General features: G+C 45.5%; 1 protein-coding gene and 1 long non-coding RNA gene across 9 annotated transcripts in view; one reads left to right on the plus strand and one right to left on the minus strand.

Moving 5' to 3' along the window:
- Positions 1-3,891: 3,891 nt before the first annotated feature.
- LOC147995798 (uncharacterized) lies at positions 3,892-7,160 on the minus strand. Its single transcript, XR_015684805.1, has 3 exons — positions 7,001-7,160; positions 4,232-6,011; positions 3,892-4,154 (listed from the first exon to the last, which is right to left on the minus strand). It is a non-coding gene; the product is annotated as an uncharacterized LOC147995798 (long non-coding RNA).
- An 83-nt stretch (positions 7,161-7,243) lies between these two features.
- Positions 7,244-26,733, plus strand: part of Pkig (cAMP-dependent protein kinase inhibitor gamma) — a 67,588-nt gene continuing 48,098 nt past the window's right edge. For 2 of the 8 annotated variants that reach the window (XM_087650000.1, XM_087650002.1), the window contains exons 1-2: positions 7,257-7,516; positions 12,295-12,452. The gene's annotated coding sequence lies outside the window, so the exon portion shown is untranslated. Of the gene's footprint in view, positions 7,517-12,294; positions 12,453-26,733 lie in introns of all 8 variants that reach the window. The other 6 variants (NM_001401793.1, NM_153469.5, XM_087650004.1 and 3 more) reach the window with 3 other exon arrangements.

Here is a 26,733-nt window from a genome sequence, read left to right on the forward strand (position 1 = left end):
TGATGACAGCCTTGGCCTTCTGGGTGGTACGAGCTAAGAAGCCAAAGGCCTGCTAAGTTAATCACAGGATGTTAGTTCAGACATGCTGGAGCTCAAGGGATAGATGACTACTGAAGAAGACAAAGATAGCCCAAGGAAAACCATAATTGGCCTCTGGACCTGCAACATTCCAATCTCTCTGTAGTAATCACTGAAGTTCTAATCAGTTAATCAGCCTTTCCAAAGGTTTACTCAGTGTAAGGTGTCCTTCTTTCCAGCGTCCCCCAGAGGACAAAACATTGCGTTTCCTCATTGTTTGAAAGGTGCATTGCTAGGATCTGATGTAGATGAGGCTGAGTAGTAGACTGGAAAGCATCTTTAAGAAACAGGAACAGGGGCTGGAGAGATGGCTCAGTGGTTAAGAGCGCTGGTTCCTCTTGCCAAGCTCCTGAGTTCCCATGAACTCATGGTGGCTCACAACCATCTGTAATAGGACCTGATGCCCTCTTCTGGTATGCATGAAGACAGTAAACAGTGTACTCACATACATACAATAAATAAATAAAAACATTTTTTTAAAAAATCTGTGCCATTAAGGGAGAAACTCCTGGACTACACATAACATCAAAGTCTAGCCATTATGACCTGAGTTTAATCTATATTGATTTTTTTCTCTGTATTTGACTAGCATGTAGCATAACATAATATGACTAAGGTTATAATAATTAAAAATACTGTCGGGGTTGGGGATTTAGCTCAGTGGTAGAGCGCTTGCCTAGGAAGCGCAAGGCCCTGGGTTCGGTCCCCAGCTCTGAAAAAAAGAACCAAAAAAAAAAAAATATTGTCTAGCCCAACAACGTGAAGGCAGCAGGTAATCGAACCAGGTAATTTAGCCAACTAAAATTCTGTTGTTTTGTTTGTTTGTTTGTTAAAAACTAGATAGACTATGTTTGGTACTGTCTCTTTCTCTCTCTCTCTCTCTCTCTCTCTCTCTCTCTCTCTCTCTCTGCGTGTGTATTTGTCTTCTATAAATTATTTCTGTTTATATGTGGGATATTCAAACAAATCTATTATCTTTTAATTTCAGGGAAGATTTTTAAATTTCATTTCTCTATCCACATCTGAAGTGCCTAACTCTAGCTATTAGGAAAGACTGACCTTTGATAACCAGGCTCTAAGTGACGTGGGAAGAAGCTCAAACTCAGAGAACTAATGCTATAAAAGACAGAGCTCTTAACCACCAAGCCAATTCTTCAGACCACAACCTAAATGTGGTTTGCCAGACCCACGTGACGGAAGCAGACAAGTGATTCCTAGAAGTGCCCTCTGCCTCCAGATGTGCGCAGTGGAACACAAATCCATGTAATTTTTTTAATAATAATAATAAAAAAAAGCCATGTTGGGCTGGAGAGATGGCTCAGCGGTTAAGAGCACTGACTGCTCTTCCAGAGGTCCTGAGTTCAATTCCCAGCCACCACATGGTGGCTCACAACCATCTGTAGTGGGATCTGATGCCCTCTTCTGGTGTGCCTGAATACGGCTACAGTGTACTGATGTATAATAAATAAATCTTTAAAAAAAGAAAAAAAGTAGCCACGGAGCTGGGTGTGGCTTTTGGGAGGCTGAGACAGGGAAGTTGACATATTAAGTTCTAGACTAACATGGATGTGACCCTTATCTCCAAAACAGAAAACAGAAAATAAACAACAACAAAATCCGTGTTACCGGGAGGAAAATAATAATCTTCTCTTGATGGGTCTCAGCCAAGCCCTGTGCCTCCCGCTGCCCCGCCCCCCTCTTCCCCCCTACTCCCCACCCTGTTTCATGTAGCATTTCAAATTTTATGGAGGGGAAATTTTAACACCTCCTCCCCCAATCTATCTCTACTCCTCTCTTAAGTAATAAACCTGGCATCAGGGTCAAAGGAGGAGCCGAAAGTGATCGTGAGGTCTTGAGGGAGAGGCCAATCTTCAGTGATCTCCAAGCCTGCTGATATTTATTTTTAAGACAGGGCCTCTCTATGCAGTCTCAACTGGTCTGGAACTCACTGGCTGCGGGGAGCCAAGCCCGCTTACACACCCTCCGTCTCAGGAATCTTTCAGGAATGTCAAGCCCACTTACACCCTCTGGGACACCTAGGCAGGTGTTTGTTCTTATCACTTTTACAGCTTCTTGTCTCCAGAGGTCTGTTCTTATCAGCCTATACTCACAATTTACGGTTTAGAGTTATAGGGAGGTTGGTGGCAGTGACCGATCTGTCCTGAGTCCTGGGTGACCTTCCCGCCTGCTTGTCTTTATAAGTGGCTGTTTTTAATTAAATATTGAGAGCTTGATCAGACCACAGACATGCTCTCCTTCTTTGCACCTCCTGTCCCCTATTCTTTCGCCCCCTCCCAGGTCTCCCCTGAACCCCTGACTCACAGAGATCCACCTGTCTCTGTCCCCCCAGTGCTGGATACAGAGGTGTGCACCACTGTGCCTGACTTTATTTTTTTTAAGATTCATTCAGTTTTACTTTTTCTGCATGTGCCACATGCATGCCAGGTGTCTGGGAAGCTAAAACTCGGATCCCTAGAACTGGAATTATAGAAGATTGTGAGCCTACACATGGATGCTATGAAAAGAACTCAAGCCCCCTGCACGGGCAGCACTCGAGTGCCCTTCTTACCTGCTGATCCATCTCCCCGTCCCTCTTCCTGTTTATTTGAGATGGAGTATCACCATTTAGTCCTGACTGGCCTCAATCGTGCCATGTTGACTAGATGTGCTTTGAGCTCACTGGGATTCTCTCCTACCTCTGCCTCCCCAGTGCTAGGATTACAGGCTTAGGCCACTGTGCCCAGGCTCAACCCTAAGCACCGAGCAAGACCACTCATCGGTCTGAGATTATCTGCCTTGCCAGCTGCACCCGCCAACCGTCCCCACTGTTTCTCTTGTCAACAAAATCTCAAACTTCCTGTCATCCCCGTGAAGACTGACTTGGGGTCACTGAACCCTCTTATCTTATTTTATCCATGCATCATATTTATTAAACCTTGTCCTTGGTTACTTTTCTGTTGGTATGATAAGGCACCAAGACCAAGGCAGCTTATAGAAAACACAGTCAGGAAGTGGCTAGAGTCCATGATCATTAAGGAGACAGGCAGGGAAGCAGGCAGGCATGTATAATGCTGGAACAGTAGCTGAGGGCTTACATTCTGGTATACAAGTACATGCAGGTGTCCGTGTCCGTGTCCGTGTGTCCGTGTGTGTGTGTGTGTGTGTGTGTGTGTGTGTGTATGTGTAACTGGGAATCCTGTGGGCTTTTCACATGTAAATCCTATCCCCAGTGAAACACCTCCTCCACCGTGTGTCATCCACTGGTGGCTACATCTCCTAATTCTTCCTGGGGACCAAGCATTGAAACACAGGAGCCTATGTGGGCTGTTCTCATTCAACCCTCCTGTGTTCTTCATAGCCACATGTGTCTCTGTGTGCTGGCACCTGTAGCCAGATGGAACTCCCACAATTTGGCTTTTGCCCTAAACCAGTAGTTCTCAACCTGTGAGTCATGACCCCTTTGTGGGTTGAAGAACCCTTTCCCAGGGGTTGCCTAAGACTATCTGCATATCAGATATTTGCGTTATGATTCATGACAGTGGCAGAACCAAAGTTATGAAGTAGTAACGAAAATAACTTTATGGTTGGTGATCATCACGGCGTGAGGAACTGTATTAAGGAGAGGCATTGGGTTGAGAGTCACCGCCATACACAGTACCCTCCCACTGATCTCTTTTCCCCTTCTGCTCTCAAGACTGCTTTTCTAAATAGCCTTTAAATTTGCTTACATGTGTGTGTATGTGTAGGCATGTACACACAGAGGGCAGAGGTCAACCTGGAAAGGTCTGAAAATCGCTGAAGGAAGACCGCAGATTCAGATAGTGTGCAAAAACAAAGAGCATTTATTCTGCAGAAACAACCAGCGTGTGGGGGTCAGCCATTTTCCAGAATGGCGACCCCAGACAAAGGCACACAGGCCTTCTTATAGGGAACCGGGGGAACTCTAGAAGGATTAGATAATCTAAAATTTCATTGGTGGGTGCTAGGGGGTCACGGGTGGTCAGTGGTCTGCATTCCTATGTCATGGACGTTTAACCATAGGATGGGATAGGACTGCCCAGCGCAGATGGCCCACTCTGAGATAAGATAGTTCTCCATCTTTGTGGCTATCCCCAGGCTGTTCTTTGGGAGGGGGTTTATGATCTTGTTCCACTCTGAGATAAGATAGTTCTCCATCTTTGTGGCTATCCCCAGGCTGTTCTTTGGGAGGGGGTTTATGATCTTGTTCTGGATTTTATGGTCTGTTCCTGGAACTGGTATCTTATGGCCTAGTTTCTGGGACTTATAGTCTGTTATCTCGGAGCTGGTGCCTCATGGCCTTGTTTGAAAATCAGGTCTGGTCCTTCCACAGAGATGAACGGGGTCTACATTGTCCTTTCAAACCTTGCCATTTCTCAGGAACTATCCACCTTGTTTTTTGCGACAGGGTCTGCTACTAGGACCTGGGGCTCAGCATTTAGGCTCGGCTGACTGGCCTGTACTTAGAGAGCCTCCTGTCTCTGCCTCCCCGGCCCAGATGACATCACTGGATGCTGGAGATCTGACCTCAGGTCCTCATGCTTGCAAGGTCAGTACCAACTGGGCTATCCCCTCTGAAAAAGTCTGATCCTAAACTTTCCATCAGTTTCGGTGTCCCAGTGAGCATGTTCAGACTAAGCAGAGGTTGTGTTCCTTTTTAAAAAGAACTTTTTAATATTTTTAAAAACTATTTTTATTTCACTTATTTTTCATTAATTTATTTTTTTAAATGCTAGCGCAGATTTTTTTTAATTTATTTTTTAATGCATGTGAGCGATGTCACTGTCTTCAGACACACCAGAAGAAGGTACTGGATTCTATTACAGATGGTTGTGAGCCACCATGCAGTTGCTGGGATTTGAACTCAGGACCTCTGGAAGAGTAGTCAGTGCTCTTAACCGCTGAGCCATCTCTCCAGCCCTCATTTATTTATTTATTTATTCACTTTACTTCCTGGTAGCAGCCCCCCTCACTCCTCTCCTCCCAGTTTTCACTCACCCCGCTCCCCGCCCCATTATCCTCTCCCCTTCTCTGAGAAGAAGGGGAATTAGGACAAGTCTCAGCAGATGCTAAGTGGTCCCTCTCCCACTGGTGGGAGGCCCCACCAGTCAGGGAAAGGGGATCCAATGATAGGCAGCAGAGTCAGAGACAGCCCTTGATCCAATTGTTAGGGGCCCACATGAAGACCAAGCTGCCCATCTGCTACAAATGTGTAGGGGAATTTTATTTTATGCGTATGAGTGTTTTGTCCATATGCATGTCTTGTGTACCATGTATGTGCCTGGTGCCCACAGAGGCTAGAGGCCATCAAGTCCCCTGAAACTGGAACTAAAGAACAGCTGTTAGCTGTCACGCAAATGCTGGGAATTGAGCCAGGGTTTTCTGGAAGTATAGTACATCCTCTTACCTACTTAGCCCCAACTTGGTGCTTTTTATTTCAATTCTTGAAATTGCTATTTTTGGTGAGAGTTGTTAGGTCATTTGTAACAACCGCTCAGCTATCACTCCCAGTAAATGTGTCATTTTTTCAGTTCAAAAGTTAGCACTCTGGTGGGAACGTGCCAACCAGCCCTAACCTGATGGCACTGTGTTATTGCTCTCCCAGGAAGAAACCACTCTGTCCCCGTCATTAATGACACTTCTTTCCATTTTCCCAGCATGCTTTAGGTTCTGTGGCAATTTAGACATGACTCCCCTGTGGTGGCTAAGGAACTTAGCCTGGTATCGAGCATCCCCTCATAGCCACTGACCTCTGTTCAGACATGCCTGTGTGATCCTAGGGTCCTATAGGCCTTACCTATGTGAGATAGGAAGAGAAAACATGGCGTCCTTCTGTGAGATAGTCAACCCCATTGCTCTGGCTTCTGTAAACCCGCATACAGCTCTGGGACTGAGATGAGATGGTCCCTTTATCTCTGTACAGTGGAATGAGGAACAATTGAGGAGGGGGAAATCAAGCTCTTACCCAGCTGTGAATTCCACCGAGCATGAAATAACTGTGATACCCACCACTGCCATCCATCTTTATAAACCCTTCCTTTAGCCACCCTTTGGCAAGGCAATCTTTTGACTTACCTCTAAGGCTGCCATTCAAGGCTATGATTCTGTTAGTGGTAAGAATAAACTGACCTACTCTGAATTCTGATTGAGTCTAATTCTTAGTTTGTTTGTTTTTTTTCTCCCCTAGTGGATTCAAGCTCCACACCAGTTAGGAGCATCTTTTGAGCTTAGGGTTCCTTATATATGCAGGGCTTCCCCAGGAAGTATAATTGCTGATTATGAGTTAATTATTTCCCATGCTGAAATTAATTCTGGTGTTTAAATTCTCACCGTCTACCCCCCCCCAAAAAAACCCTTTTACTCGCTTTTTGTCACACCCCCTCCTTCCAGAGAATACAACAAAGGAATTTGTCACTCTGTATCATTTTTCTAGTCTTTACTTCCAGTCAGTAGGCTGGGCTTGTAGCTCAGTGGTAGAGTACTTGTCAAGCATGGCCGGGGGTGGGGGGTTGGGGGGGTGGGGTTTGGGGGTGGGGTGGGGTTGGGGGGATTGGGGGTGTGGGGGTAGGAGTGGGGTGGGGAGTGTGTAAGTTCCATATCTACCACCATCAAAAAAGTAATTAAAAAAAAAAAGCTAGACCTGGTGGCTCGTGCCTGTAATTCCAGTAGTTGGGAGGTAGAGGCAGAAGGATGAAGAATTTCAAGGTCATTTGCAGGTAGACTAAGGTGAAGGCTAGCCTGAGCTACGTGGGATATTTTCTCAAAAAAAAAAAAATTAAAAAACAAACTGAAATAAGAAAGGAAGGTAGGGAAGGAAGAATGAAGGGAGGGAGGGAGAGAGAGAGAGGAGGAGGGGGAGAAACCAAAGACAAACTCAAAACAAAACACAACATAGATTACCAACCTAGCAAACTTGGGTCAGAGTCACAAAATGTTCCTCTTTCGTGTGCCAAAGACGAAATGAGGCATAAGCATCCGAGGGACAAGCCCTCACCTAGAACCTCACTGTCCTCCATGCCTTTCTTCCACCGGCCACCTCTCTGGAGAGCTAAGGCCCCAGTCTCAGGACTGCTTTCCTTCCTCCGCCCATTGCTCTCAACTATGTCCCTTCTCGGCCGCCTTAGCGCGAGCTACGCGGGAGTTCGGTAGCCGCGTCGCCTAGGCAACGGCTCGGCGGCGGGCTGCGGGCGCCAGGCGGCCCCGGGGAGGCGCTCGCGCCGTCGGCCCGGGCTCCGCGAGGCGACGAGGCGGCAGGTAAGCGGCGATAGAGCGGGCAGACGCGACCCGGAGAGGAGCGGTCCTCCGGGCGACCGGCGAGGGACGGGCCGCGGGGACGCCGGGCAAGGACGGAGGGCCGGACCTTTGTCCCCTGGGCCGGCGAGCTGGTCCTGCGACGCCCTCTGACCCCGGCTGTGTTCGGGTGGGTGCGCTTTCGGCTTTTATTCTTACGCAGCTCTGGAGCCTCACTCGAAAGTTTTCCTTTTAAATAATAATTTTTAAAAAGCTGTTATTTTATGAGGGTTGGTCGCGGAGTAGCAAGGAACTGAAGAGAACGTCTGCGGGTGTCGCTCTTCGTGGGGGGGGGTGGTGTTCGGCGAGATTGGACTTATTTCTGAATCAGTTTTCTCACCTGCACAACGGGGATAATAGTAGTAATAATGTCTGTCTTATAAGATGATCACAACGTGTATATATAGTTAAAATTCTCGCTACATGGGCGCTTTTCTTGTTACTACTACTAGGAGCATCGTTGAGTATTTATTGAGAACCAGGGCCCGGGCTGATCGCCAGCGGTTTTAAAAAAAAAAGTGAATGAGCCGTCTTGTCCTTCGGGAACTCCACTCCTGTCCGTAGGAACCTGACCTATGGGTTGGAGTTTGGCGTAATTTGAGCAATGGTTTTACGCGTGCAGGAAACTGGATGCAGTGAAGGCGGTTGTAGACCTTCAGAGGTGGTCAGAGAGAGATTACACAAGAAGGTTACTTCCAAAAGGAGGTATGAAGCCTGCCTTTTGTGTTGGCCGGAAGACTAGGCTGGTGTGCCCAGTGTTAGGAAAACAGGGTCTTGGAGGCAGCCAAACTTCTAGAGATTCTCCCAAGAATTTCAGACTGGAAGGGAGAGTCCAAAAGGTAGAAATAGTCTCTACTTGATTGAGGGATAAGCCTCTGCTCTTCCTGACAGACTTTTTTGTGGGGAGAAAGGGGAGCGTTATGGGTAAAGTTTTAGGAAGTTTGGTTTTTATTTTTTTGCGAGCCTTCAAGGGATTTGTTTGTTTTATACAGGATTTTGTGGCCTACAGGCTGGGTAACTAAGGCTTGCCTTGAACTCGTGACCCTCGTGTCTCCACCTCCTGAATTAGGTAGGGTACAGATGTGAACTGAAGAGTATTCTCATTAGTAGGGGTGCGTGCGCTTGATCAGAAGTAGACCCTCACTCTCTTTGGTTTCATCACTCCTATTTTTCACTTTGCAGCCAGTTCTTTATAACGATTCAAAAAAAAAAAAAAACCCAAAACAGATAATGACTATTGTCTTAGACCTTCTTTTCATTATTAAAACTAAATACCGGAGGTTGGCTAGCCTTAGAAAGAAAAGAAGTTTATTTAGCTTACTGTTCTGGAGATTCTTGGGACCCACTCCTGACCATGGGCATGCTGAGCGAATTATGAGATGGGGGGTTTGGGGATTCCTCTTTTTGTGGTGACCCTTGCCCACCACAGGCAGGGGTTCTGCCTCTGAGCTATGTACTCTTGGCCTTCTCTTAGAAAGTCCCAGGATGCAATCACAACCTCATGGCCTTATCTAATGCTGATTCCTTCCCATCTCTACACACTGTGTCCATGTGGTTTCCACTGTCTTCACTCACCTCATCTAACCCATAGGAAGTATGAGGTGCCCGCATGGGCAGTGTGGAATGAGAAAGCTGTCCTTATCGTAGAGATCAGAGCCTAGTTAGGAAATCCTGCCTCTGACAAGTGGCTGCATTAATGGGGTGTTTCTGATCAGGTGTATGTGGTCTGGTTTGGAGGTTGGGAGAAGGAGTAGTGGAGAATTAGCTCTATCTAGAGAGATAAAAGTCAGTATTTCAAAACATATTCAAAAGCAATGGCACTGAGCCCAGCATGGCACCTGCTTGTCTTTCTAGCATTTGGAGGTGGAGGCAGGAGGATCAAGAGTTTAAGCCCTGGCTACATAGCAGCAAGTTCAAGGCTAGGCTGGGCTGAAAGAGACCTTATCTCAGCACATACATGCACTCACACAAGTTTATTCGTGGATTTGTTTATTTTGAGACACATGCTTTGTAGGCCAGGCTGGCCTAAAACCCACAGCAGCTCATTCGCCTCTGCCTCCAGAGTACTAATATTAAAGGCAGGCTACTACACTGGGCATCGTTTGTCTGTGGATGTGGAAACAGTTCACTACAGCTCAAGTGGGTTGTCAGTGCTGAGCAAGTGTGGTGCTTCACACCTGCAAGCCCAGCCAGCACTCAGGATGCTGAAGCAGGATCAGGAGTTTGAGGCTAGCCTGGGCTACATAGCTAGGCCTTGTGTCAACAAAACAATCCCCTCTCTTCCCCCCCACCCCAACCCCAAATAATACTGGAAGATAATGAGAGATTTTTAAGACCCAGATCTGAGGGCTGCTGCTTTGCGTAGTCTTGGAAGAACCATTCATTTAGGTGACACCAAAAGGAATGGCTCTGGAAGTAAAAGGAAACCAAGAATGTGTGGTAATGAAGACCAGAGGCAGAGACCATCTTTACTAGATGTGACTGAGGTGGCCAGCGCCTACAGTTAAAGTCAGAAGGTGCCATCTGAGTAAATAAGTTCCAGAGGTCACTAGGGACCTGACTGAGCAGATGTGGCAAAACGGCGGGGGTGGAATCTCTAATGTCCCAGCTTCTAAAGCTTCGGTGTAATGGATCAGTGGGAAGAGGTAAGAGTGGGATGTGAGAAGACAGAGCGTAGGCAGCTTCGAGCAGGATGGCTGTGGAGGGAGGGAGAAGGCTGGAGCTTGACTGAGGAGTAGGGAAGGTTTTTCTTTAAAGCATGGGAGACAACTTAAATGCAGTTGGCATAGAGCTGGTGGGAGGAACGGCTGAGAAGACATGGGAGTGGAGGGGAAACTCGATAGCACAACTGTCTCTGAAAGGGAGGAGAGCATAGCCTTAGGCAGAGGTTACTGTCACCAGAAGTGCACTGGTGGCAGGGCACATCCACAGACCAAGGTGTGAGTGTGGAGAGCAAACGGCACTGTCATTCTTGGCAGATAGCAGGCCTTTTTAAACTAGTCTATTACATACTTCTCTTCCACTGATCTCAATATAACCTTGTCATTGATGGGACAGGTTGCTGGGGATTGAACTGAGGGCCTTGCAGGTTCTAGGCAAACACTCTAAAATCCCTCAATAATATAATCTTTATAAAAACCTTATGAGACGTTCTGTTATGATCTTCGGCTTATGGATGAAAACTATGGGGTAAAATGCTTACCCCAGATCAGAGAATATTTGGGTTCTGTGTTTTGGTTTGCTGAGGACTCCAGAGCGTTTAATCTTTGTGTGCATGGTGTGTGCATGGTGTGTGCACCCGTGTGTGCAGGTGTGACGTTCTACTGCATCACTCTCCATCTTTCACTGAACCTAGAGCTGGGTTGGCAGCAGCAAGCCGCAGGGATCCCCTTTCCTCCGTCCCCCACAGTGCTGGGGCTACAGGCATGTGCAGCTATGCTTATCTCCCGTGTGTTTGCCTCAGGTGTGTTCATATGCATATGTACCTGTAGATGTAGCTGGAGTTGTGGGCACCATGTGGGTGCTGACTTAAACCTGGGGTCTTAGTGAAAGTAGCAACTGCTCTTAGTCTGGAGCCATCCCTCAGCCCCGTGGACATCTATCTGTTCTGTGGGTGCTGGACGTTCAAACTCAGGTCCTCATGCTTGTGCAGCATCTCCCTACTCAGAGCTTTTACTCTTGGTCACAACCTAGATGGTGTAATTTTATTCTTTTTATATTATGTGCTGAGATAATTGGAGAAATAATTAAGAAATCCTGGTGGCACAAGCCCTTAACCCCAGCACTTGGAAGGCAGAGGCAGACGGATCTCTGAGTTAGAGGTCAGCCTGATCTATAGAAGGAGTTCCAGGACACCCAGGGTTACAGAGAGAACCCCAGTCTTAAAATCCTCACACCCTCAAAAGGAAGAAAAGCAATTGTTGCTGTCTCAAAGGACTCAGTTTCAATTTCCAGCATCTGTAACTCCAGTCCCAAGGGATCTGACACTCTTCTGACCAGGTAAACCCATGGTCCATGGACATATATGTAGGCAAAACACCTATGTACTTCTTTTTTCTTCAAGACAGCGATTCTTTGTGTAGCCCTGTCTGTCCTGGAACTTGCTCTATATCCCAGGCTGACTTTGAACTCAAGATCTACCTGTCTCTGCCTCCTGAGTGCTGGGATTAAAGCTGCAACAAGTGCTTCTAGCTGCTAAGCCATCACTCCAACCTTCCCCATAACTCGTATTTATACTCATTAAACAATCTCCATTTGCTTGACTGCTCACTTCCCTCCTGATACCTCAGCAATGAAGTCACTCGTCCTTTGTTTTCAGTGATCAATTATTTCACTTAACATAGTGTCCTCAAAGTTCAGCCTTGTTAGAACATGCCAGATTTTCCTCTTATTGAGACAGTTTTATTATGTAGCTAGTCTCAAACTCAAAGCAGTCCTCCTGCCTCAGCCTTTTGTATTCTGAGCCTACAAAGTATGTGCCACCAAGCCTGGTTACTTTTACTTTTTTTTTCCCTTTTTTAAAAAGATTTATTTATTTATATGAGAACACTGTGACTGTCTTTAGACACACCAGAAGGGACATCGGATCCCATTACAGATGGTTGTGAGCCACCATGTGGTTGCTGGGAATTGAACTCAGGACCTCTGGAAGAACAATCAGGGCTCTTAACCACTGAGCCATTTCTCTAGCCCCCTGGTTCCTTTTTTTTCATTGTGCTTCTAGTGCTTGGCTCATCCATCTCCATCATGGCAGTCTTGGGCTGCTTCGGTGTTTTGGCTCTGCTGACTTTAATGCTGCTGTGATGCATGAGAGTGTGAGGAAGGGAAGCACTTTATGTCTGTGCTGTAAGTTCATGGGGGAAAGAGCCCTTGATTCAGTACCTCATTTTATTTTATCATCATCACTAGCACCAGTACCAGCACCAGCACCAGCACCACCACCACCACCATCATCGAGGCAGAGTCTAACTATGCAGCCTTGGCTGGCCTGAATTCACTATGTAGACCAGGCTGGTCTTGAACTCAGAGAGCCACTTACCTCTGCTTCTGGAATACTGTGGTTAAAGGTATGCACACCAGGCCATGCTGCCATATTATCTCCCCCCTCCCCCACCCTCTAAGTTTTGCAATAGCTGACCTAGGACTCTATCTGTAGCCAGGAATGACCTTGAACTCTGCTAATCTTGCTACTTCTGCTTACCAAGTGCTGGGCATTTTAAGGAAACAAGAATTCTCAGGATCTGAGCTGGAAAAGGGCTCAGGGTTAAGAATGGATAGTGCTCTTCCAGAGGAGCTGACTTTGGTTCTCAGTACCTACATCCGGAGACCCACAGCAGATCGTAGCTAAACTCCAGAGGAGCTGCACTTAGACACACATAAAGACAATTAAAAGTACACATGAGTCTTAGCACGGTGTAGTGGCATATGCCTTTAATCCCAGCACTTTCAGGGCAGAGGTGGGCGGATCTCTGTGAGTTTGAGGCTAGCCTGGTCTACATAGTGAATTCCAGGACAGCTAGAACTACATAGTGAGATCCTGTCTCTTAAAAAAAAATTAAATTCAAAACATAAATCTTAAAATTGAATGAATGAATGAAGAAAGAACAAAGAATTCTCAGTCTGGATGACTTCACCCCATCACCTCCTCTAGACCTACATCCTGAGATGTGCTTCAGAGCATCTGGAGGGAGCCAGGTGTTACACTAATGTTTGTAAATATCTCAACACTTCCGATTTCTGAAAGACACAAGCCTATAGTCTCATCTCCCCTTGTAGCAGCCCTGTGAGGAAGGGAAGGTCCTTCCTGTTTTCAGAGGGGAACGTTAGATGAGAGGATGCCGAGACTCGTCTGGAACCTGTGTCCTAGGTGTAAAACCTCGGCTTTCCTTCTATGTCTTTCTATATTTTTCTCCTCCCTCCCTCCCCTCCCATTCACCTTTCCTTCCCAAGTGAAGGAGCCAGGGCCAGGCAAATGATACAATGCTGAGCAATAAATACCCTTAGCCCTGGGCCCATGCTTCTTTTGAGACAATCTCTAGCCTGGCTGATAGTGAATTACTTCTAAGCAAGGGAAGGTGACCTTGAGCTTCTGTAGCTAGACGTGTGCTCCATGATATACAGGTTCCTGTGGTGTTGGGGATCAAACTCAGGGCTTCCTGCAGGCTAGGCAAGCACCCTGCCAACTGAGCCGCACCCCGAGCCCCTAGTCTTCACATGCTGGATTCCCAGCTCCTCTGTTCCCCCTCCCCTTATGTCCCCAGCATGCTCCCTCCCACCTTCCTGCCCATCCCCCCACCCCTGTGTGTGTGTGTGTGTGTGTGTGTGTGTGTGTGTGTGTGTGTGTGTGAGAGAGAGAGACAGAGACAGAGACAGAGACCAGAGTCCAAAACTGGTAGTACTGTCTGATGAGGATGTTGACTGATCTTGTTGTTTTGATCTTGTGCAGGATTTGCCAATGTATCCACTGCTGTAGTGCATGACTCTAAAAGCCATGTTATGTTCAGAAGACAGCATCTCATGACACTCCTCCTCCTCCTGTAGCTCCTAACACCCCTTTCCCCTCTCCCTCTGCAGTGTTCTCGAACCTTGGGCATGGGGAGTGTGACACAGATGTCTGTTCAGTGTTCAGTGCTCGTGGTCACTTATTCTCGGCATTCAGACAGTTATGACTTCTTCATTAGCCACTGCCTACTACAAAGGAGCTTCTCTGACTAAGGCTGAGCGCCACGGATGTAGAGATAGAGACATTTAGAAGGCAATTTAACAACATGAACATTTTAGCAAAAACAACAAAAGAAGGTTCTACAAATATGATCTCTCCACCATGGCTTTTTGACCAGTTTTATAATATCAGACACCAACTTCCTCTTGTGTAGCAGGCCTCAAATTGAATCAGAAAGTGGTTGGTTACTTCCGTGACAGTCATGCCACTATTACACTAGGTTGATATTGTAGCATCCAGGGTCTGGGTGTTGGGCAAACTCATTACCATCTTTTCTTTTCTTCTCCAGTAGCTTGAATAGCATCATCTGGTAACAAAAAGCTAGAGAGTCAAAGAATAGCATGCACTCTTAACTGAGCATCTTTAACCCCTTAAATGTCAACTGAGAGATGGCTCAGTGGGTAAAGTGCTTGCCTGGTAAGATTGAAGACCTTAATGCAGTCCTCAGTACCCATGTAAAAGCTGGCCACGTATGTCTGTGATTTCAGCTCGGAGGAAGTGGAGACAGGAGAATCCCTGGCAGGTCTAGCTGAATTGGCATGTTCAATTAACTGTCTTAGACACACACACACACACACACACACACACACACAAAACCTGGCTTCTGAATGTGTGAGCACCTATATGTGCATACGAGGGCGCATACACACACACACACCCATATACACACATTCATACACACGTTTTCTCTAATCTTTGTTTTGATCCAGAGACTGCAGAAGAATTTACATCCCCAATCCCTCTCTGCAAGCCACCAGGATGCCATAAAAGAGAAGGTGGCTTTCCAGACCCGATTTTGTGTTTAGCACTCACCCTTCTGTGAGCCACTTACTGAATTTAAATAATACTTGATATGTCAAAAGTTTGGACTGCCCTGGAGAGTTCAGGAGAGTTCTGTATAATGGAATTTCCTTCTTTTTCTAACTCCTGTAGCACTTTGAACTTTTCTTTTTGTAACATTTCTCACAATGACTAGTCCCTTCCATAATTACATTTGCGCGCTCTCTCTCTCTCTCTCTCTCTCTCTCTCTCTCTCTCTGTGTGTGTGTGTGTGTGTGTGTGTGTTAATCAATTCTTAGCTTGGTGAGGACAAGAGTTCCTCCATGAACCTTTACCCAGCCTTACACATAGTTGGGGAATCAATCTTTGTTCTTGGGACAAATGCCCCCCCCCCCTTTTTTTTTACTGCAGAGCCCTCTTTAGAAACACTGTCTTTGAAGTCACTGTTAGTGGAGGCTAGGAGGCTAGTCATCAAGCTTCTTCAGTTCCTCAAATTTTGTGGTAGGGTAAAACCATAAATGTTTATGAGGTAATTTTTAACCTAAATAAAATACGAGCAGATAGTAAAAAGCAGTCCTTATTACCCACTATCCAGCTTAATGATTACTAGTATTTTAGAATGAGTTATGATTTGAGATGAAGGTGGAGAGAACATTGGGTTGTAGGGTGGCCATTTTGATTATCTGGGTAGAGATACAGGGCATGTAAGATGAGCAGAGCAGACAAAGAGGAGGCTGGTGGCCCACAGAAAGGCCAGCTTGCCTTTAGTGAAGGATTATTGTGCACACTACCTGAGCTGAGATACAGAAGTGCAAAGAGCAACGCCCACTGCATGGGGAGTGTGACTTAGGTGCCACTGCTGCCGGCTCTGTGGTCAGCACTGCCCTGCAGGAGACAGAAAGGCAAGTGTGGCAGTTGAGGCACTAAACTAAGTGACCTTAAGTGCCACCCTTCCCAAACTAGAGTTTCTTTATAAGAGAATGGGGCTAAGAGTATCTAAGCCATCTAACCCATCAGAACATGGCAGGTAGTAATGTAAATGCATTCTGAGTTAACATTAAGGACAGTTTTCCAGAGTATTCTGACCTTGAGGGAATCATACCCTTGGGATGTTTGGGGTGTTAAGTTACTGCCTTGTATGGTTTTCTGTTCTGAGACTTCATAAGCTTCCTCCCAAGCTCTGTTTGTCAGTACAGCAGATAAACTTTATAACACAATTAATTCTGTTTTTCATTTGCAGAAGTGTGTTTTATTATTTAACTATGAGATAGAGTCACTCTATGGATTTTTGGTTGGTCTCAATTTGCTATGTAGACCCAGCTGGTCTTAATGTACGGTAGAGTCTTCCTGGGTACTGCAGTTATGGGCATGCACTACCTTCCATGCCTGGTTAACTGTTTCTTTTACCTTCTTTCCTCCCCACCCCTCTCTTTCTCTTTTGTTTTCTATCTCTCTCTGTCTGTCTGTCTGTCTGTCTATCTATCTATCTATCTATCTATCTATCTAGTATAGAATCTTACTGTGTACCCCTGGTTGGCCTCCAACTCCGAGATCCACCTACCTGCCTCTGCTGCCAAGTACTGAGATGAGAGGTATGTGCCACTGAGCCCTGCTAAAATGTTCATTTCTAAAGCATGAAAACACTTTCACTTTACAGCTTGTCCATATATGCACTGGAGTTCAAATTCTTCTCAACCAAATTGATAAAGGAATAAAAATAATTTTTCCAAGTATTCCTTGGCTAAGGAGCAGTGTTGGGAAATTTTTGTAGCAGAATCTGATTCACTGTCTTTGAAATATAAATAGTATCCTTATTTGTCCACATTTCTCACAGTCATTTGTCAACCCCTAATTAAAGATAACGCCGTAATCCACAGACTACTGTGTTACTTTCCCCAAAGCCAGGATTTCTGTAGGAAAGTCAGTCTTTTTTCTTTTAAACAAAAATTTAGTTAAACCAACTGCCTTCTCAGTGCTACAAAGAATTCTGATTATGCAGAACATCCTTCCAAACAGGAACAGACTTATCTGTCCCAGATAAGCAGCATTTGGTTCTGTGGGAAGAGACGTGGACTACTCTGCTGGTCTAATAAATGTCTGCAGTGTTTGTTTGGACAAGACAGCCCTCACATCCCTGGGTCACAGAAACCCGTGCCCCAAGGCCAGTGTATGAGACCCAAATGCTCAAGAAGTCTTAAAATTTTCTTTTTTCTTGTTTTTTTGGTTTTGTTTTGTTTTGTTTAGGCTTGACTTTTTAAACATTGATTTGTTGTTTTTGATAGCATAAGTTTGGCTTTTTAGCATTTGTCATTCATTCATACCATCTTGTAATTTATGAACTTCAAGGAGATTAAACCCCAACTTTATATTCCTCAAACCCCAACGAACAAAAAGTACAGCCACACTGGCATGTAGTGGTCTTTGTCCGTCCCCCCCCCCCCCACACACACTTTTGTTTCCTGTGACTTCGGTGTATTTGGTGGATACTTGTTTTCAAGGGAGCTGGGACAGATCATCTCTGGTCATCCTCTAGTGGTGTCTTCCTGAAGGTGAACTTGTATTCAGTCTTCCTTTCCAGGAGGTTGGTTAATGTGCTTTGACGCAGGATCTTTGTACATAGCTCACACTGGTCTTGAACTCACTCTTCTTTTCCCCCTTCCCACATATTGGCATTTCAGGTGTTTAGAGCCTCTTGCCTGTATCCCATGAGTGCTAGGTTTACAGGTTATGGAATGCCGGGAGTTGAACCCAGGGCCTCATGCAGGCTAGGCAAGCACTGTACCAAGTGCCGAGCTATACGTCCTTACACCTGTTTTGTTTTGTTACTGAGACGGAGTCTCAGTCTGTAGGCTGCTGGAACTGAGTTCCAGGAATTTGAGCTGGAATCATTTTTACTGACTCAGTCTCTCAAAGCTGATTACAGGTATGAGCCACCATACCTAGCGTCTTACCCTTATAAGATTTGTATCCATACATACTGTACATATAGACAAATCTTTTCTTTCCATAGCTGGGGTAAACTTTTTAAAGAGTCTGTTTAATGGTATACTCACATGCAGTTGTAAGAAGTGACAGAGAGGGATCATGTGCCCCTTTGTTAGTCTCCTTCAATAAGAACATCTTGAAAAGCGATAGTCCATCTTCATGATCAGGATGCAGCGCAACTGTGGTTTTTACTTCTCTTGCTGCTGTGACAAAAATGCCTGACAGAACAAGGGCAGAGCTGTTCCTTTGGGATAATGGTCCCAGAGAGTTGTAGCCTGTCATGTGGGGAAGTCATGGCAGAGCTCATGGTTACAGGAAGTATACAGAGGGCCTCCTCACATGGAGGGACAAGCCAACAACACAAGATAGAACCTGGGTGGGTCAAAGGCCAGCCCCCCAAATGACCCACCTCTGCCAGCCAGACCCCACCTCTTAAGAGTGCTCAGAACACGAGCTTGGGTCAGATGTAAACAATATCAGCCACTACCACACTTAAATATATCCATATAGTAATCTTTGAAAAGCACAGAAAATTATCATTTCACTCCCAGCTGTAAGGACCTTCTGTGAAGTGTGCCTTGCCTCGTTCTCTGCTGCCTGGGGAGGAACTGGCTGAGGTTGGCTTGCTGCTTCGAAATGAAGCTTTGTTGTATTGTATCAACCCCATCATAGAGATCTGAGGAATATAAAGTTCAGTGGGAAGTATAAATCAAACGGCCTCTATCAAAACGACAGAGACTTGCCCAGCACCTGGAAAGCCAGCCTGGGATCCTCATGATCTCAATCTGGATGACTTTGCTGGGGGCAGAGGTTGTGAGTCTTCAGCTGTCACACAGGACAGCATTAAGTCTTCGGCTGTCACACAGGACAGCATTACCCTTCGGATGCCAGACCCAGAAGGTCTGAGAGATTTTCCTGTGAAGGAAGACTTTGGGACCTGGCCTACCTTGGCAGTCAACCCAACAGTGTCCACAGTTTGGGTGGGCCCTGGTGAGGTCTGGGGCAGTTCTTTGTTTACTGGCCAGCATTGCTACACTTGACGCAAGGCCCAGGTGGAGTTCACTGCTGCCTGTCTTCTTTGGAGATAACCTTAACTGCTGCTACCAGAAGCGGGTATTTCTATCAGGGAAGCCTTTTTCATTAAACATCTTAAATGCTATATTTAGTAGCTCTCTGAGAGGTTTGAGGGATATCATCTAAACCTTCCAAATTCTGAGACCCTTTAATACAGTTCCTCATGTTGTGAAGACCCCAACCATAAAATTATTTTCACTGCTACTTCATAACTGTAATTTTGCTATTGATATGAATCATAATGTAAACATCTGATATGCAGGATATCTGATATGAGACCCTGTGAAGGGGTCATTCGACTCCCAAATGGGTCATGCCCCACTGGTTGAGAACCACTTATCTTAATGATTCTGTATATCCAATTTTACAGTTTTTAGTTACTTGTTTTAGGCTTGACCTTGACAACATATACAGGGGGCTAAATCGTGTCCTGTTAATGAATTCCATTTGTACTTAGCATGGCTATAAACATAGTTCTGAGCACATTGATCACTTATAAGGTTACTGGCTAACTTGCCTGTCTTAATTATCTCTAACAGTTTACAAGTCAGTAGCTTTTGTAAGATTAGGATGTTCAGTTTTATTCCTGTTAAGTTTACACCTTAAAATTTTGAATAGACGATTCTTTAGCATTAAAATGAAACTTTAAACTGTAAATACAGCCCATAAAAAGACGGGGAGCCTTATTTTTCGGACCTTTTTACAGTCTGCTTCCATAGAATACACGGTTTCTTGTATGACTCAGTTTATACCAGTAGATAAAGCTTACCCAGTCAGTAAAGACAGACAGGCTAGACATACCTTCAAGTCAGGTTCTATGAGCCTTAACGGACACGGAAAATTTACAGACCTCAATCATAAACTCTACATGGCTTAGGTGGTCAGACCTTTACAACCTTCAGAGTTTATAAGCCTCAGTCATCAATTGTTTGCTGTTTGTAAGTTCTACTTTTCATAAAAGGGGGATCTGAGTCCTGTGTATAGTAGGATGCGATAGCAGAGCAATGTTTTAAAATAAGAGTTGATCTGTTACATGCAAGCATGTGTAAGAAATTAAGATTAACTATGCATAGATTTTTTAAGCTATCAACCTGTTTTTACAAGTTTTAAGATAACTTTTTGTTACAGATTTTACCAATTTTAAATTTCACCCAATGAACTTACAAATCCTGAGATTAAAACAAAGTTTACACTTTAGCAAGAGTTTAGAGAGTTAAACATAACCCAGAGGAGGGCTTTGAGACAAGAAGCAGTATCTCTTTGGGGAATAGTTTACTTCTTGGTTGTTTTAAAGCACATAGTGTCTTTTTGGGGGAGGGGTGTTCTGTTTCATTTTCTCTGTTACAGAATCGGGTGGCCCACCTGATCCAAGACAGAGATTTTGGAGGAAGCTTTTAAACAAGCTTGCTGTGCTTGGGTTGGAGAGACAGGACTATAACCCAACTCCAGAGCTAGCTTTTTTTTTTTAAATTAGAACAGCATGTAACAATGTTTAATATTACCCATCCCCAGGAGACATTTGAATTCCTGTAAAACTGGAGTTAGGGTCAGAGAGAGCAGCTAGAGTGAGCAGAGCAAAGAGGCTCAGAGAGAAGACAGGAGCAGGAAGCAGAGGGGGCTTCAGAGGCGATTGTGGGATTGTTTGCTTCTGCAACAGCAATAGCTATAGTTGTCTGAAATTTGGAAGTCAAGGGTGCCATTTTTTGGCCATTGAGCTGTACTGGGGCAAAACCTTTTGCAGAAACACAGTGAGGCTTTAATGAAATCCCTGTGTCTGAAGAGGACAAATATTAGAGAAGGCAGGTGAGGAGTCAGTGAATCTAATTCTGGATGAGAGCGCTCATGGATAGAGCAAGCAGGAAGGAAGACAACCTTTAAATGTAGAGCAAAGAGGAGATCAGAAAGGCTTAAGAGAAGAGGTTCACAGATATGAACTGCACCTGAAGGATTCCAGGAGATAGGTTGGGGGGTCAGTGCCTTAGCATCTCTGCTCTAAGCCATAGTGGAGAATCATGTAGCAGACTGTACCGGGCCAACAGGAGACATAGCCTTTCTGTATGGTCAGTGCCCAGCACGTCAGAGCAGGTCCAGGAGCCAGAGACCAAGACGATTCTGAGTAGGCTAGCAGAAACAAGTGGATAGAGAAGGTGTGGGAGAAGTGGCTGAAGAGGCAGGCAGTCTAGGGTTTGGAGTCAATTAGGCGGTAGGTGGCAGAAGCCAGCAGAAACAAATGATCCATACCTTAGGAGAGTCAAATCCTGGGTTTCCACACCAGATGTATATGAGGGGCAAAATAAAGAAACTGCTAACATGACTGGTTCATAGTATAGTTTAGAGAGAGAGAACAGCCAGATGTACCTGGGAGAAAGAGGAATAGACTAGACATAGCCAGGGCTCTCTGAGAGAGGGGAAACCAGCAAGAGGGATAGCAAGAGATAGCAGAGGGTAGGGAGGAGGAACTGATGTTATAAAGAGAACAAAGGGGTGTCTGGGAGGAGGGAAGCCTGGGGAGGGCAAGTGAGGGCTTTGAAATATCCTCTGCTAATTTCATCGGACTGATCCTTCAAGTAAGGAATCCAGACTGAATGATGGTTTTACTGGAAAGGGAAAGAGGGCAGCATGTGTTGGGCTTTGGGTATGTTTATGAGGCACCGTGTGGCACCATGTGGCACTGCGATCAGTCATGCCCTGATGATCCTATAGCTTTTGTAGCTTGGAATTGATTGGGTCCACTGTCTCCTTTGTCTTGGCACAGAAGTTGCTACCAGATGAAGCATTCTGTTTGAAGTGAACCCTTCATATGCCTGTAATCCTAGCACTTGGGAGGCTATGGCAGGAGTACCATGCATTGCCTGAGCAGTTATAAATGCTATTCATATAAGCCTGGGAAAATGAATTTCCTATTGAGGAACCCATATTAAGATGGGAGGCAAGACCTATCTACACGAAATTGTCCACAAAATTGTCATCCAGAATGCAGCCTGTGACACATGCCTCTCCCAGTAATAATAAATGAAAACAGACAAAAAGAAGAGGGCGTGGCAGTAGGACTGCTTGAGTGGGAGATCCAGGCTGTGTGGGCTTCATGTCTCACAGCTGAGGGTATAGCACAGTGTAGAGTTCTTGTCTAGCTCTAGGGGATCCTGGGTTCCATCCACAGCAGGAGGGAGCAAGTGCAGTAGCCTACGTCGGACTGGTTGTAAAGAGTTAAAGCTGTGAGGATACAGAGCGGTGGGAACACTCAGGGGCTTTTGTCGCTTCAGTGGAGACATTTGCTTGTTCCTGGGGCTCCTCCAAGGAGAGTCAGGCCTGGCTGACTCTTATTAACTGTTCTCTTTTTAGAGTCAGTGACCAAGTCTGTTTTGGAAGCACTTATATAATGTATACCACCTGTTATCTGTGTATTTTTAGCAGTGGGGTTTGGGTAATCCTAATCCTGTCTGGAAAAGAGCAACTGTTTACCAGAAGTGCTTTCTCTTCGCTTTGACTCAGGCTGAGTCACCCTCATTTTCCTTCCCACTGCCTCATAAGGATATCTTGCCTAGGAGGGGATTTTTTTTTTTTTTTAGGGAATTCAGAATTAGTTGTGTTTTTTTTTTTTTTTTTTTTTTTTTTTTTTAAAAAAAACTCTACAAGGTCGAAAGCTATCACCGATTTCATCCCAATGCAGTCTAAAGTTTATACCACCCTGGTATAGTCAGTGTGATCATGTAGCCAAACATATTACGTAGAATTTTGCCTAGACAAGTGGGCTGAGTGATTGGACAAGTGTATGGGTGAAGCCTCTCTCTTATAACTGCCACCGCCGTAATTTCTGTTGGACTTGGAATTTTCTTCCTCTGAGATAGGAGCCAGGGCTTTGATGTCCTCGTGCTGGGCTTAAGACTGCAGAGCAGAATTCTGACAGTGTTTCTGAGGAACAAAATGGGGAGGGCTTACAGAGCAGAATGGCCAGTATCCTTATGTCTTCTTCATTTACCATTCATTAAATGTGTTCTGCTGATCATCTGAGATGCACTAAACCCCAGGGCCACCTGCTGTCATGCCTGACAATTGAGTAGACCTGTCTCCTCCTCTATCACCCATCCTTTGAGCTAATTACTGTTACCCTGTTGTGAACGTAGGGCCCAGTGACTTGTTGCGTGCTAGGACTGTATTCTACCATTGAGCTACAACCCCAGTCCACATGCTTTATAGATGTAAAGGGGAGCAGTGTCATTTTGGCCTGCATGTGGGCTTTCGTATGTGGCGGAGGTGAGGGAATAAGGCTTCCTGGAGGAGAAGGCACAGAAGCTGAGAAATGGTAAAGGCCAGGGGTAAGATAGCTGAGGAAGGTTCAAGATTTTAAAAAGCCATAACTGGCAGCCTTGAAGTGGGGGAGGGGAAGAGCTTGCTTTGGGTGAAACTGAAAGGAGTTGAGGTGACAGTGAGTGTTACACTGAACACAGATATATACACAGATGCTAGCAAGGTCAGGTCACAAAGAAAACCGTGGCCAGTAAGCAAGTGGGGGAATTTCATTAACCCGAATAAAGCTTGCTCATGACAGAAAACTCATGGCAAATACACGAGCACCCAGGGAACCAGCAGCCCACACATAACCTTATGGAAGGCCATTGGGAAGGAGCTCTACCTTACTACTGAGTGATAGCTGGAACTGGGGACATGGCCATGGGAAACAGGGCTGAGCAGAGGGGCCTGTCCTGCCACATAGGCACGGATACTTGCTTAGGAACACACTAGGCTCTTGGCTCTTGGTCAGCGTTTTGACGACAAACCCCTCAATGCTTTGTAGGAGCCCAAGTGTCAGACAGAGCAGCACCACAGACTAGTTCCTCAAGTGTCCCTGAAAAGCCTCCACAGAGCCTGCATTTTGAAGAAAGACTCATAAAGCTGTTGAGATATTCAGTGGCCAAAAGCACTTCCTGTACTTGGCTGAACTGAGTTCAATCCCAGTGTCCACAGTAGAAGGCTGGAACCAACCCCCTCAAGTTACCAAAGGAGTGGACAGGGAGAGACCAAGTACAGAGATGGGATTCCCTCTCCACTCCATTGACAAAGCAGAGAAGAATCACTGTGGGTTTGATTGTTTCTGTTGTCTGAGACTTCCTTCTTTCCCTTTCCAAGTATACAAACATATTGTTAGGTTTTAGAGCTGTACATTTACTGAAACTTGGCATCATTTTACTGTTCTGTTTTAAGATGAGGGTTTTTGATGTGGAACCAGAAATCATTAACATATTACTCTGCTATTTTTGTAAATGTTTTCCACTCTTTGACCCAATTCCACTGGGCTTGAACCCAAGGCCTTACAGACAAGGGCTCTGTACCACTGAGCTACACCCAGCTCTAGTCAGTCTGTCCGCTTTGTCCTTGTCTTCTTGATCCTCCTCCTCCTCTTCCTCCTCTTCCTCCTCCTCATTCTCCTCCTCCTCCTCTTCCCCCTCCTTCCTTCCTTCCTTTCTTTTTTTTTTTTTTTTTTTGGTTCTTTTTTTCGGGGCTGGGGACCGAACCCAGGGCCTTGCGCTTCCTAGGTAAGCACTCTACCACTGAGCTAAATCCCCAGCCCCCCTTCCTTCCTTTCTTATCCCTCTCCACCTTCCAATAGCTAGGATTATGAGTGTGCATCACCATGTCTGGCTTAGGAAGTATTTCAATTTCTGTTAAAAATGAATGAACAAACTTTTAAAGGCATTGAGAGATACAGGACCGTTCAACTTTCTTTTTTTTTTTCTTAAAAATAAAGAAAGAAAGAAAGAAAGAAAAGGAAGGAAGGAAGGAAGGAAGGAAGGAAAAAGCAAAACCAACACCACCAACAAAAACTTATAGGAACAGTATTTTAAAAACACTAGGAAGGTTGGGGATTTAACAGTGGTAGAGCGCTTGCCTAGCAGGCGAAAGGCCCTGGGTTCAGTCCTCAGCTCCAGAAAAAAAATAAATAAAAAAATAAAAACACTAGGAAATAACGGAATTCTAAGAAGTTCTTGTCTCTCCAGAGCCTGACAGACTCAGGCTTTTATGTTGGTGTAGAACTAGTTGTGTATGTATGCATTGACCTTGAATCTAGGCGTGTAAACCCTCTCACCTTGGCTCAGCACTCCTCAGGCTGTCTCCTGACTCAGGAGCACGGTCCCCTCTCATGCTCTGTACTGTTTCTACCTTGCCTTTCTAGACCTCCTCTCCTCTCCTCTCCTCTCCTCTCCTCTCCTCTCCTCTCCTCTCCTCTCCTCTCCTCTCCCCTCTCCTCTCCTCTCCTCTCCCCTTCTCCCCTCTCCCCTCTCCTCTCCTCTCCTTCTCCCCTCTCCTCTCCCCTCTCTCCTCTCCCCTCTCCCCTCTCCCCTCTCCCCCTTCCCTTCTCTTCTCTCTCTCTTTTTTTTTTTTTTTTTTTTGGTCTTTTTTTCGGAGCTGGGGACCGAACCCAGGGCCTTGTGCTTCCTAGGCAAGCGCTCTACCACTGAGCTAAATCCCCAGCCCCCCCCTTCTCTTCTCTTTTTTTCTTTCCTTTACTTTCCTTTCCTTTCCTTTCCGTTCCTTTCCTTTCCTTTCCTTTCCTTTTCTTTTCTTTTCTTTTCTGGGACCTACCCTGCCTTTCCCTTTCTTTCTCCTCCTTGGTGTCTGGGTCCTTCCTTCCAGGACAGCCTGAGTCAGGGCTGGAGTCAAGGACCCTCCACCTCCTCTTCACTGTCTGCCTTGTGATTCCTCTCTGTTTTGTTTTGAGACAAAGCCTCATTGTGTAGCCCAGGCTGGCCTCAAATCTGAGATCCTCCTGCCTCAGACTCCCAGGAGGCTTTCTTGTTTTATGCAGTATTAGGCACAGGCTGGGCAGAGCAAACTGAGGCAGAGGAATGTAGAGTCTAGGAGCACTGTCCAGAAATGGTTTAGAGGATACTGCAGCATGTGTCTCTCCTTAGCTTGTAGTAGCCAGATGTGTTTCCATTTTATTGTATCACAAATAACTCTAATAATATAAATCTTTTATTTATGTCAGAGTGTGCACATGCTTGTATATACTGCCCAAAGGAACATAAAAACGACTTTATATATGTATGGCTTTAATTCCAGCACTTAGGAAGCAGAGGCAGGTGAATCTCTATGAGTTTTTTTGTTTTTTCTTTTTTTTTGGAGCTGGGGACTGAACCCAGGGCCTTGCGCTTGCTAGGCAAGCGCTCTACCACCTAGCCAAATCCCAACCCCAAGTCTATGAGTTTAAGGCCAGCCTGGTCTACAAAGTGTTCCAGGCCAACCAGGGCCATACAGTGAGCACATGTGTAGTGGCTGGAGTAAGAATGGCCCCACAGGCTCATGTATTTGAATGCTTAGTCACTAGAGAGGCACTACCTGAAAGATGAGAAGAATTAGGAAGTGCAGCCTTGTTGGAGAACATATGCCACTTGGGCCCATTCCAGGCCGTCTGTTTCTCTTTCTCTCTGTCTGCCCTGTACAACCATCTCCCATGGATCAGGATGTAGAGTTCTCAGCTCCTTCTCCAGCACCATGTCTGGCTGCATGCACTATGCTGCCATGATGGTAATGGACTAAACTTCTGAACCTGTAAGCCGGCCCCAATTAAATGTCTCTTTATAAGTTGCCTTAGTCATGGTGTCTCTTCACAGCAATAGAACAGTGACTAATTACACCATGTCTCAAAAATATAAATAAAAAATAACCCTATGTGTATTTAAATTTTATTTATATCTGTGTGCATGTTTCTTATGTGATGTGTATAGGGCACATGTGTGCCACAGAGTAGAAATCAGAGGGCAACTTGCAAGAGTCAGTTCTTTTCT

This window comes from Rattus norvegicus, chromosome 3 (genome assembly GCF_021556685.1).
Source record: "Rattus norvegicus strain SHRSP/BbbUtx chromosome 3, alternate assembly SHRSP_T2T, whole genome shotgun sequence".
NCBI lineage: Eukaryota > Metazoa > Chordata > Mammalia > Rodentia > Muridae > Rattus > Rattus norvegicus.